At 34.7% G+C, this 10,848-nt stretch overlaps 1 long non-coding RNA gene and 1 pseudogene across 1 annotated transcript; one reads left to right on the top strand and one right to left on the bottom strand.

The window, feature by feature from the left end:
• Positions 1-43: 43 nt before the first annotated feature.
• On the top strand, positions 44-1,132 carry LOC107808767 (uncharacterized). Its single transcript, XR_001653244.2, has 2 exons — positions 44-712; positions 817-1,132. It is a non-coding gene; the product is annotated as an uncharacterized LOC107808767 (long non-coding RNA).
• A 2,194-nt stretch (positions 1,133-3,326) lies between these two features.
• Positions 3,327-5,421, bottom strand: LOC107808765 (major pollen allergen Ole e 10-like; annotated as a pseudogene).
• Between the last annotated feature and the right edge of the window lie 5,427 nt (positions 5,422-10,848).

The raw sequence follows: 10,848 nt of genomic DNA, 5'->3' as shown, positions 1-10,848 counted from the left end.
CCCTCCTTCTATCTCTATCTTGTTTTTTCGCCGGCCAACCAATAGGTGGCTGCTGGGAGGCCATTTATTAGGGGAAAGGAAAACGTCCATTTAAGATTGCCACAGCTTTAGCTTTAGCACTTCTTGAATGGTTACTTGATTGTTTTGATGTTTATCAATGGTTGTTTCCCATACGTGGTTATGCAATTTGCCCGATATTGCCAGGTTTAATCCGTGTTTGTATTGCTCAAGGTGGATCCTATCTTGGCAAGGAATGAGTAGGATGTTACTGGGATTTGATCTTCTTCAACCATAACATGAGGATCCATGTTTTAAAAGGTAAAGCTGGAACATACTGTATCTTGCCTCGGCACAAAGCATCCTCTAAGCGCCACAAGGAAATCATGGAAGGCTAAAATCTCATGGTTCTGACGTTTCGAAAGGGTGGGGCATTTGTGCCATGCATGCTTTATGCTTTTGACTGTTTGCCCAATTGCTGATGAGCAAACTGGGAGCTGAACTCCAGTTGGTAATGAGAAACAATACTGGAGAAGAAGAACCTGGGTTCTTCGCTTCAGGCACAACAAAATGTATTTGTTGCAATGAGGTATGGGTTCCCAAAGTTTGTGCACAGACGTTGTTTCAGAGTAAATCATTCAGTTAAAGATGATGCACTTTTATCACAATTTAATGGAAAGACAAGAGGGATGACACCAAGGAGATTGAAACTAAGGTATCTACTTCTGTCATAGCTTGTCATTCAGAAAGGACAAGTTCGATTCTGATAGTGCTAGTGCTCTAATCAATTGTGAATTAGAAGCTACTATGGCAATGCAGGTGATGCAAATCAAGCAATGGCGATGATAACCAGATTACGAGAAGAGAAGGCAACACTAGAGATGGAAACCCTGCAATGCCTCATGGAAGAGCAAGCTGAATGTGACAGTGAGGCATTACAGAAAGCAAATGATCTGCATGTACGTTGAGAAGAGAAAGCAACTCAAGGCCAAAAATTGAAAGAATTTTAACTAATTTTGTTTGCAGTTGACTGTTTTCGTCCAATTATAGACGCAATACAATGTCTCGCTCTCATAGATGACCCTTGTGTTAGACGCAGAACTTGAACTTCAAAACAGAATTTTTGGGACGTCAATATCTTGTAGGATCAAGGATGTAGCTAGGCCAAGTTACGAGTCCCCTAGAAGGGAAACGAGTTGACCAAGTAGAAGCAATATGCAAAAAAAGAAGTCTAAATGTTCCTATCAACATATAGAAATTAGAAATCAAAGACAACTGGTGATGTTAACTTGAACCTTTGGCTGCTCTAATATTAATAGGTTAAATTGTATGACCAAGTCATAATCTTCAGATTGTTTGATTGTCGTAACACATTACGTCGGCACTTAATGCCTATACTTCTCATTCTTTTTCAAAAATAGCGATACGGTGAGAATGGAAAGTTTAGGTCTATTGCAGTTAGGTAGTATCAGATCTTAGGATCTTGAGATTTATGAATAACATTTCTGGGGCATCTTGAATGTTGTCTCCGAGTCATGTCTGTAATATGCCAGATTAATAAGGGAAGGGTAGACTTGTCATTACATGTATATAAGGAGGGCATATTAGTCATTGAATGGACAAAAATTAGTTACGCAGTTAGTGGGAATTCCTGTATCGCTCATTACATTGAAGATGAAATAATATCTCTCCCTATCCCTCTTTAATCTGCTATTTTCGCATTGCTATAAACTCTTCAGAAGCTCTTCTTCCACTTGAAGCTTGTTAGATTTACAGGTTTGGTACTTAATCAGTTAAGTACATGAAATGTCACAATTTATGTATCATATTTTGGTAGGGTAAAGATATTAAGAATGAAATCTGGATGAGTTATTTGAGGTTGTTAAAAAGTTTGAAAAGGGTAGAAGTAAACCAAATTTGGGTTTAATACATGAAATTTGACTTCTTTGAGATGATTAATTTGTTATTCATGGGAAGCTATGACTTCCTTTTGTAAGCGATAAAGCTTGTCTATATGCTTAACTTTGTAGCGCAATTTTCTATTAATTTCTCTATTCTTCTTTCTAATATTTGAGCTTTAGTTCTTTGTAGTACCAAACGCAAAAGAATATAAGTAGTTAATATTGGGCTTAACAAAATTGTTTGATGAGTAGTCTATGTTGATGACATTTAATTGACTAGTAATAATTCTTTGCATACTTTCACTCCATCACTTTCTAAGGGTCGAAACCTATAAAAAATATACGTGCATCTACAAATTCAAGTAGTAGAAACTTTTTATCTTTGGTTACGATATATTCCCAAATGGAATATATTTATGAAAAAGAGAAACTTTGAAATTGATTTGCAGTATTCAGAAGTCCTATCATTCGAACTCATAAATAAAAGAAAAGAAAGAGAACAAAAGCAAGAAAGAAGACAAGAAAACCCGTGCGTAAAAGCGAAAGGCTGCCTCTTCTGTGCCATCACTTTGATGACATGCAGAAAAACACTGCCGAGAAACATAAATTCGACAAACAACACTTTTTAGTCCCTCTATTTTGATTCAAAATAAGTGTCTTTTTACATAATTAAAAAAAAATTAATTTTATTTTTTTAAAATTTATCCTTATTTGTACATATCCCAATACAATTTTTAATTAAGGATAATTTTGTCAAATTATCTTTTTTTTCTTTAGGAGTTAATATTTTCTCAAGGGTATATCAAATATCAAAAATTCACTCGAAGGAATACTCAGTTAAATGTAAAACAGATGGATGAAAGGGACAAAAGTTGCTTATGAATTGGACCCAAAACCAAAAACTGGATTCATTCAGCTTTCAATTTTTTTCATTCATGTCACTTCTTTTTCACAAGGGAAGAAATTGAATTAAAAAAATGATGTAGATGGCGAATGTTACTCTCATCATTTTACTTTGTTTTTTACACTATTTTTTTATTAGTTTATTTCAAAAGAATTTTATATTTTTTTAATGAGAAATTTCTATAACCTCATAAATATTATGGGCATATATTTTTGTTTTTGCTTTTATTAAAACTATCAAATTTAAATTTTATTAAACTAAATCTATGTCCAAACACTACTCAAATGCTAACCACATAGTACAAACGATGAACAATATACGTAAGATCACAAGTTATAAAAAAATTCTTTTTTCGTGAATTTCGTGCCGAATGAACCATAGCCAAACAAATTGAAACAAATAAGTAGAATATACTTTATCGATCTCCTGTAAAGCTGGAGGAATAAAATAACCACTTTTCGGGAACTCACTTCCCCAATTTTTTACTACTCACCCTTAAATCTTAATATTAAAGTAATGAACAGTTCTCCAAAATCAGCATTGTTAGAAAGACAAGATTTCTTCTCAATGGCTAAGATGCTTAACTTAATACAACAAGAAAGGAAGGAATATACTTAAGAAATTAAACCACTCTAAGAATGCCCCAGAGCCGTACATATCTTAATTAATCAGGATATCTCTTCTTGATTATGCTCTACTTTTTCAGACAAAAGTTGGCTATTTTCAGCTTATAGCAAAATAAACATCTCAGCTTCCCGAGTACAATAGAAGAAGAATCATAGCAATTTTCCACCACATAATGCTTAAGCTGTTTTGGGGAAATGGAGATGCTGCAGACTTCATATCACCAATCCTTTAAAAATTACAAAGAAAACAAATAGTAAGAAAGTTAATAAAGATGCTCAAGTACTTTCACTAATGCAGAAACTTCATATAGGAGTAATAGTAAACACTACCTGGATCCAGATGTAGCATAAATACATTTTTCATGACCTACAACATAAAAAAAACACAATGTAAATGTTAGAAAGGAATAACATTAAGTTTTCCATGCCTAAAAACTTCCCATAAGGTTCATCTTGAACTGGACATATTGGCCAGTGGCACAAGAATGCGGTTTTATATTCATATATTTGAGAAGAATACAATTATTAGATGAAAAGATAATGATCCAGGCCACTCACTGGGGTTGGTTTTAGTCAAGATAGCAGTTCCTCCAAAATTGCAAGCAATATCAGAATTACCATTCTGTTGGTAGTAGTGATTGAAAGCAAATGAAGCATGAGATAAAAGGGTATCGGGTTCAAAACACGGGCCACCGGCTTGGATCGGTCTGCAATCGGCCATTCCCAATCCACAAGCCCAGTCCAATGCATTCTGCAGATCAAATTGTAAAGCCCCGGCCCGTGCCACGCACCAAGTTGTCCCACCAAGGAATGTAGTGTTGCCTTCAGGAAATGGAATACCTGATTCCTCCTTCTCTTGCACCATCCCCTCTACTTCAACAACTATATATATATAAACACTAATTGAATCGAGGACTACACTTATATACATTGATAGTACTTTCTAAGAAGAGTTAAACATTTGTCATAGACATTCTATAAACCTTATCAAACTCTGACTATAATTAAACTATTTGAGCTAAAGCATATAGAACTATGTTGGACACCAAAAACGAAAATGAGTGTTTTCTTTAGTTGCTTTCCCCTACTAAAAAGAAGCTTTCCTCAGGCAAACAAGTTTATCCTTAATTTGCTTTGAGAGTTGTAACTCAGGACCCTGTTTGGGTAGTAACCAAATCTTTAACTCATATCCTTGACCATTAAAATGAAAAGAAAATCTTCAATTAACTTTTGGCTCCCCTTTTATCTTACTTGACTATTTGGGATGATCCAAAAAACTGAATCACAATCTTTCTTTCAGGTAAGGGAAATTTTCTATCTTCTTTTGATCTAAATAAGGTCAACCTCACAAACTATTTTATAGTGGCAACAAACAAATCCTTTTTAACTTTTGACCTTTACTCTTATTCTTTTCTTCGTTTGTAGAGCTAGCATTGATCACAAACTATTACATTCATCCATACATTTACCCACTTAATATTCTATTCTAAGATCATTAACAATGTTCATTTAACAAGCCAAAAAATCCCAGAGAATATTAATTAAGAAAAACATTGAGAAGTGTAAAACCTTAGTATAATCAGTCACTAACCGCAAATAAAGTTGGCACATTCTCCTAGACATTGTGGTAAAACAACAGTGAAACAGAACATTAAAGTTTAAATTGGCATATTTTTCCCTAAACAGTAAGAAAGCAGCACAAATAAAACATAGAAAAAACAAAAGTCTTAAGAATACAGTATAATCAATAATCAAGATAGTAAAAATTAATCACATAGACATGCACGATAGCAAGACTTGAAGGAAAAAAGGAACATTACCCACATAACATTTAATGACCAAAAAACTTAGAAAGATCCAAACTTTAATTGCCATTGGTGTAAAAATGGCTAAACCAACTTCTTCTCCTACTGAAGAGAAAAAGGAAACTGTGGACTATTCTTCCTCTTCCTCTTAGTTAAGGAAGAAGAGTGAAGTGTTATAATGCCACTTTTAATACCTGAAGAATCAAACCATTTCTTCAAGAGAAATTTTCCTTTCTATTTTATGTGTGTTTTCTTTTCTTTTTTCCTCTTTTTTGTGGAGTAGTGAACACTTAGGAAGCTAAGTACTTGTGCTGACAAGAGCTACTTTAAGCTAACTTCTTGCCTGGTGGACTTCACATTTTTATTTTTGTGTGGGTCCCATATAAAGGTCATCGGAACATCTTATTAGATGTGACTTGCCATTATTTCCTCACATATAATTTTTGGTTTAACTCCCTCAAATATTTACTGGGAAAAATGTTCATCATTGATTTCTTTTGGTAAAGTAGTTAAATAGATATGGCAGAAACTTAAAAGAAATTTTAGAATATATTTACTTCACCCTTAATTAGAGATAAAATAAAAATAAAAATAAAAATTCTAATAGAGATTATTTTCCTTTTTAATGAATCTTATGCGACTCAAATTAGGACTCTAATGCAGTAATTGGACAACGGATGAAAAAGCTAACTCCTACTTTACTCCATAACCTTAAATACGAGCCATGCTAACTCCTACTTTACCCCTTAATTTTAAAAAAAACGAGTGATATAACATTTTCTATTCAACATTGCAAGGACAGACACCCGACACCACGACCAAGTACCAACCAAACCTAAGTATATTTGCCAAGAAAAGAATAAATGTCCTGTTTTTCTAAAGATGAACTACGACGACTCTCGCTAACTGCATCAAATTCTTTTTAAAAAAATCTAATATGAATTGGATTTAAGGATCAAGAAGATCTCAAAACTGTGGATAGGATGTTTTCGTATTTTTACTTTAAGCTTAACTTTTACCTGAAAGTGAAGAAATGTCTCACTAGTTATAGCTAAACATTAGATTATGCAATCGGTATTCAAGAAAATAAAGAAAAAGAATTGGACATGGCGCAAATTTTTAGATCTACGGTAAAAGGGATTTCATTGCTAAAAGAAAAGGAAATGGAAAAGAATATGTGGTAGTCCAACTAAAAATAAAAATAAAAAATCAATATTTACAATCATGTAATGATATTAGATGTCTCATTGGAATTATGATAAATTAAACTTCTATTTTGCCCTATATTAATCCGCATGAGATACGAATATACATTGAATGGCTAAAATGAGATACATCCCAACAATGTGTGAAGTTGGGGTTTATGATGAGTTCCACTCTTCAAAAACAAAAAATTGCATTCTTGAAAGGAGTATTAAATATTAGTCCTTATTTGTTCAATAGATTATCATTTTTAGTAGAATAATCTGATCATTTTGACTACTGTTTTAAAAGGCATTTTCGGAGCGATGGTGTGGGGCGAAAGTCTCAAGAGGCATACGTCCAACAATTTGGGGTGTACGTCCGGGCGTTCGAGACGCGTTTTATAGTGAGGATTAAGCTCCAGAGACTTTTTCAAATTAAAACAAAATTTGTTGAATAAGTCCTTCATATAATACCAAAATTCTCAAAAATCAGTTTGATAATTACTCAAAAGGTTTAAAAAGGAACTCAAAAGTATTAAATTTAAAAGTCAAAACTTTTTTTATTGATTGAAGCCCTAATTCATGGTCTTTTAAAAATTTTTATTTTGTCCGCTAGTATCCTAATATCTCCCAAAAGCAACGAATATTTAATATTTTTTACAAATACAAAGAGAACTGCATTCTCCTTCATAGCAGCAAGTTCAAAGTTCAAATGACAGGTTAATCATCCTTTTTATTCCTCCATATAGAAAACTTTATTCTTTTAGACTCAAATTACTTGTGCTTGTAAGTAGCGTATAATAGATTGTTTTGATTAGTTTTTTGTGGGGATGGAGCTCTCTCTCTCTCTCTCTCTCGCGCGTGCGCGCACACACATTTATGAATATGCATATCAAAACGTCTTCACAATTGAGATTATTTTGGGGGTTCCAGAAATCAAAATGGGCTGGGTCGGCCCATATCTTTACCACCCAACTATCTGATTTGGCCCATGTTTTTATTTTATTTTGTTTTAACCATTTGTCAAAATTCACTTGCTCAACTAATAATACGGGGCATTTGCATCTATACACAGTTTTTGGGTCAACATTTAACTTATACCCGCTTTGCAAAAAAAATTGCAACCGTACTCACTTTTCGGGTAACTTCAGACATACGGGCCTGAAGTAGCAAAAATTTATGTTTGAAGTTTGAATTTCAGAATGTTTTGCCTTAAGTGTAGCAAAACTTTAGATATTTTTGCCTGAAGTTTGGCCTGACTTGCAAAGGCAATCACGCAAACTTCAGTTCATAGTGCAATGGCAAACTTCAGCTCATAAAACTACAACATATTTTGGCTGAAGTTTTTATTTTGTAAATTGCTGAACTTCAGCATTCTAGGAGCTGAAATTTGTTTTGTAATTGCTGAACTTCAGCATTATAGGAACTGAACTTTGTTTTGTAATTGCTGAACTTCAAGTATGCACACGGAAATGAGAAAGATAATATTTCAAAAAAAGAATTCAACAAAAGAACATATTATACAAAAACGAAATAGTACTAAACAATAATAAATTTAATAGATCATGATTAGCAGCGATTGATGCTGTTCATTTCAAAGATTAAAGAATGAAAAATATTTTTGACATGAAAATAAGTTACTACAGATAAATTAGAATAAAAAATCAATATGCCTGTAAAGCTAAAATATCTAAGAGGTTAAATTATTATGAATAAGACCAAACTGAACATAATGGGACAAGCTGATATATATGAATTATCAGGCTAGAACGCATAACAATATCTCAAGGTTCAGCATTCAAAAAACGAAGGAGGAGGAGAAAGAGTCCCGAAGTTGTTTAAAAAGTGGGTACAAGTTAAAAATATTTTTAAAAAGTGGGTATAGGTTAAATGGGGGCGACTAAATAGGGCGCCCCGTGTAATTTTTACTAATCTTATTCATACCGGATAAGCTTATTTATAAGGAAGCGCATTCTATTAAGAATCTTTTCTTAAATTCGAAATATTTTGTTAAGATAGAGGGAGCCAAGCCATTGGATCATATTCCGTGGTACCACATTTGGTGGTCCAAGCTTTTTATATTTGATGAGGTCTCTTGAGTAATGGTTTAGTAATGAAAGATTTAAAGTATAAATAATCGTATTGTACTAAATAATAATGTATTGTAATGACTCGATCGGTCATTTTGAGTTCTAACGCGTCGTTCGGCAGTTTGAGGCCCTGAGAAGTTTCACTTTAGGTATTACGACTTGTACGCGTAGTCGAAATTTAATTTCGGGAAGTGCGGAGTTTGATTTGGAAAGAAAATTCTCATTTTGGAAGCTTTAAGTTGGAAAGAGTGACTAAGGTGTGATCTTTGAGTAAATGACCTCGAAATCAGGATTTAAAGGTTTCAACAGGTTCGTATGATGATTTTAGACTTGGGCGTATGTTCAGATCGAGTTTTGGATGACCCGGAAGCGTTTCGGCGCCTATTATGAAAGTTGACATTTTGGAAGAATTTCATTAATTTGAGTTGAAGTGCATTTCAATGTTATCAATATACGTTTGGGATTCCGAGTCTAGGAATAGCTCCGTATGGTGATTTCGGTACTAGGAGCGCGTCCGAAAGTGGATTTGGAGGTCCGTAGGTCATTTCGGGGTCATTTGGTAAAAGTTTTGGAGAGTTTTACAGGGAGTGGAATTTTTTATATCAGGGTCGGATTCCGATTCCGGGAGTTGGAGTAGGTCCGTAATGTCGAATGTGACTTGTGTGCAAAAATTAAGGTCAATCGGGCGTGATTTGATGGGTTTCGGCATCGAATGTAAAAGTTTGAAGTTCTAAAGTTCATTGAGTTTGAATTGGAGGGTGATTCGTAGTTTCGATATTGTTGGATGTGATTTAAAGACTCGACTAAGTTCGTAATGTGTTTTGGGACGTGTTGGTATAATTGGTTGAGGTCCCGAGGGTTTCAGGTAGATTTCGGATGGCTAACGGATCAAATTTGGAATTTGAAGAAGAGTTGAGGGCCTTGAGGCAGCTGATATCTGGTGTACCCGCACCTGCGAGGTTTTGACCGCAGGTGTGGAGGGCGCAGAAGCGACATTAGAGTCGCAAAAGCGGAGCAGGCTGTTCAGGTGAAGGACCGCAGGTGCGGAGCTTTTGGCCGCATCCGCGCAAGCACAGAAGCGGAAAGTGCCTCGTAGAAGCGGAAGCAGGCACAGAAGCGGATCGCAGGTGCGGCTACCTGACCGCAGGTGCGAAAGACGGGGCTGGGAAGTGTGCGAAAGACGGGGCTGGGCAGTGTGCTCTTTAAAAATGGGGCTTGGCCCATTTTTCTCCCATTGTTTTCATTTGGTTTGGACGATTTTGGAGAGCTTCAAGGGGAGATTTTCGTCACCTATGTCAAGGTAAGTGATTCCCACCTATTGCAAGTTAAATATTTGGATTATATACAGATTTAGACATGAAAATTGCTACAAATTTAGGATTTTAAAGAAAAACCTAGAAATTGGTATTTTTGAATTTTGACCACGAATCTGGGCATGGAATTGGAAATAAATCATACATTTGAGTTCGTGAGGTTATGGGTAATGGTTATCTTCAAAAAAATTCGGAATCCGAGCAAGTGGGCCTGAGGGTTGTCGACTTTTCGAGCGGAGTTAGAAATTGTTATAAATTGGATTATAATGAGTAGTAGAGTATATATTTATGAATTTGCTCATTTATTGACTAGTTTTGGAGCGTTGGGCATCGACTTGAGTTGATTGAATGGCTTGGGAGCCGGTTATAAAACTTCGGAGTGAGGTAAGTCTCCTTTATAACTTTGTAAGAGGGAATTAACCCCATAGGTGAATTGATTAAATATGTCCCTCTATTTGTGGGGGATACGCACGCACGAGGTGACGAGAGTCCGTGCGTAGCTACTAGCTATGCCTATGTCCGGGTAGTTTTAGGTTTATATCCTGCCTTGTTGATATTATTATTTGATTTGTGGTTACTGTTTGCCTTGAAAAGAAGCAAGATTGAGGTTTGCGTATTAATCAGAGGCGGATGTAGTATAGTATGTATGGGTTCAACTGAACCCATAACTTTCGACGCGGAGTAAAAATTTGTATGTAAAAATTCATAAAAGTTGTAAAAATTGTAGATATTAACCCATAACTTTAAAAATATAATGGGTTCAATGCTAAAAATCTTAAAATTTAACCCATAGGATTTAAATCCTGGATCCGCCTCTGATATTAATTGTCTTGAGAAGAATTTAAATTGAGGAAATTAAGTTTTCAAAATTTTTTCATTTGGACTTCGTATTTTCGAAAAGAAATTTAGGGATATTATAATAACTTAATAAATTTATATTTGACCGCGTCGCATGTATGACTCGCGAGCGGGGTAAAAGCTTCAAGTCGAATTGTCTTTATTTTAAAAAGAATCAAGAAAGAGATGCT

The sequence above is a fragment of the Nicotiana tabacum genome, chromosome 12 (assembly GCF_000715075.1).
Source record: "Nicotiana tabacum cultivar K326 chromosome 12, ASM71507v2, whole genome shotgun sequence".
Lineage (NCBI taxonomy): Eukaryota > Viridiplantae > Streptophyta > Magnoliopsida > Solanales > Solanaceae > Nicotiana > Nicotiana tabacum.
Note: the sequence above shows the minus strand (reverse complement) of the source record. Positions and strands in the feature narration are given on the sequence as shown.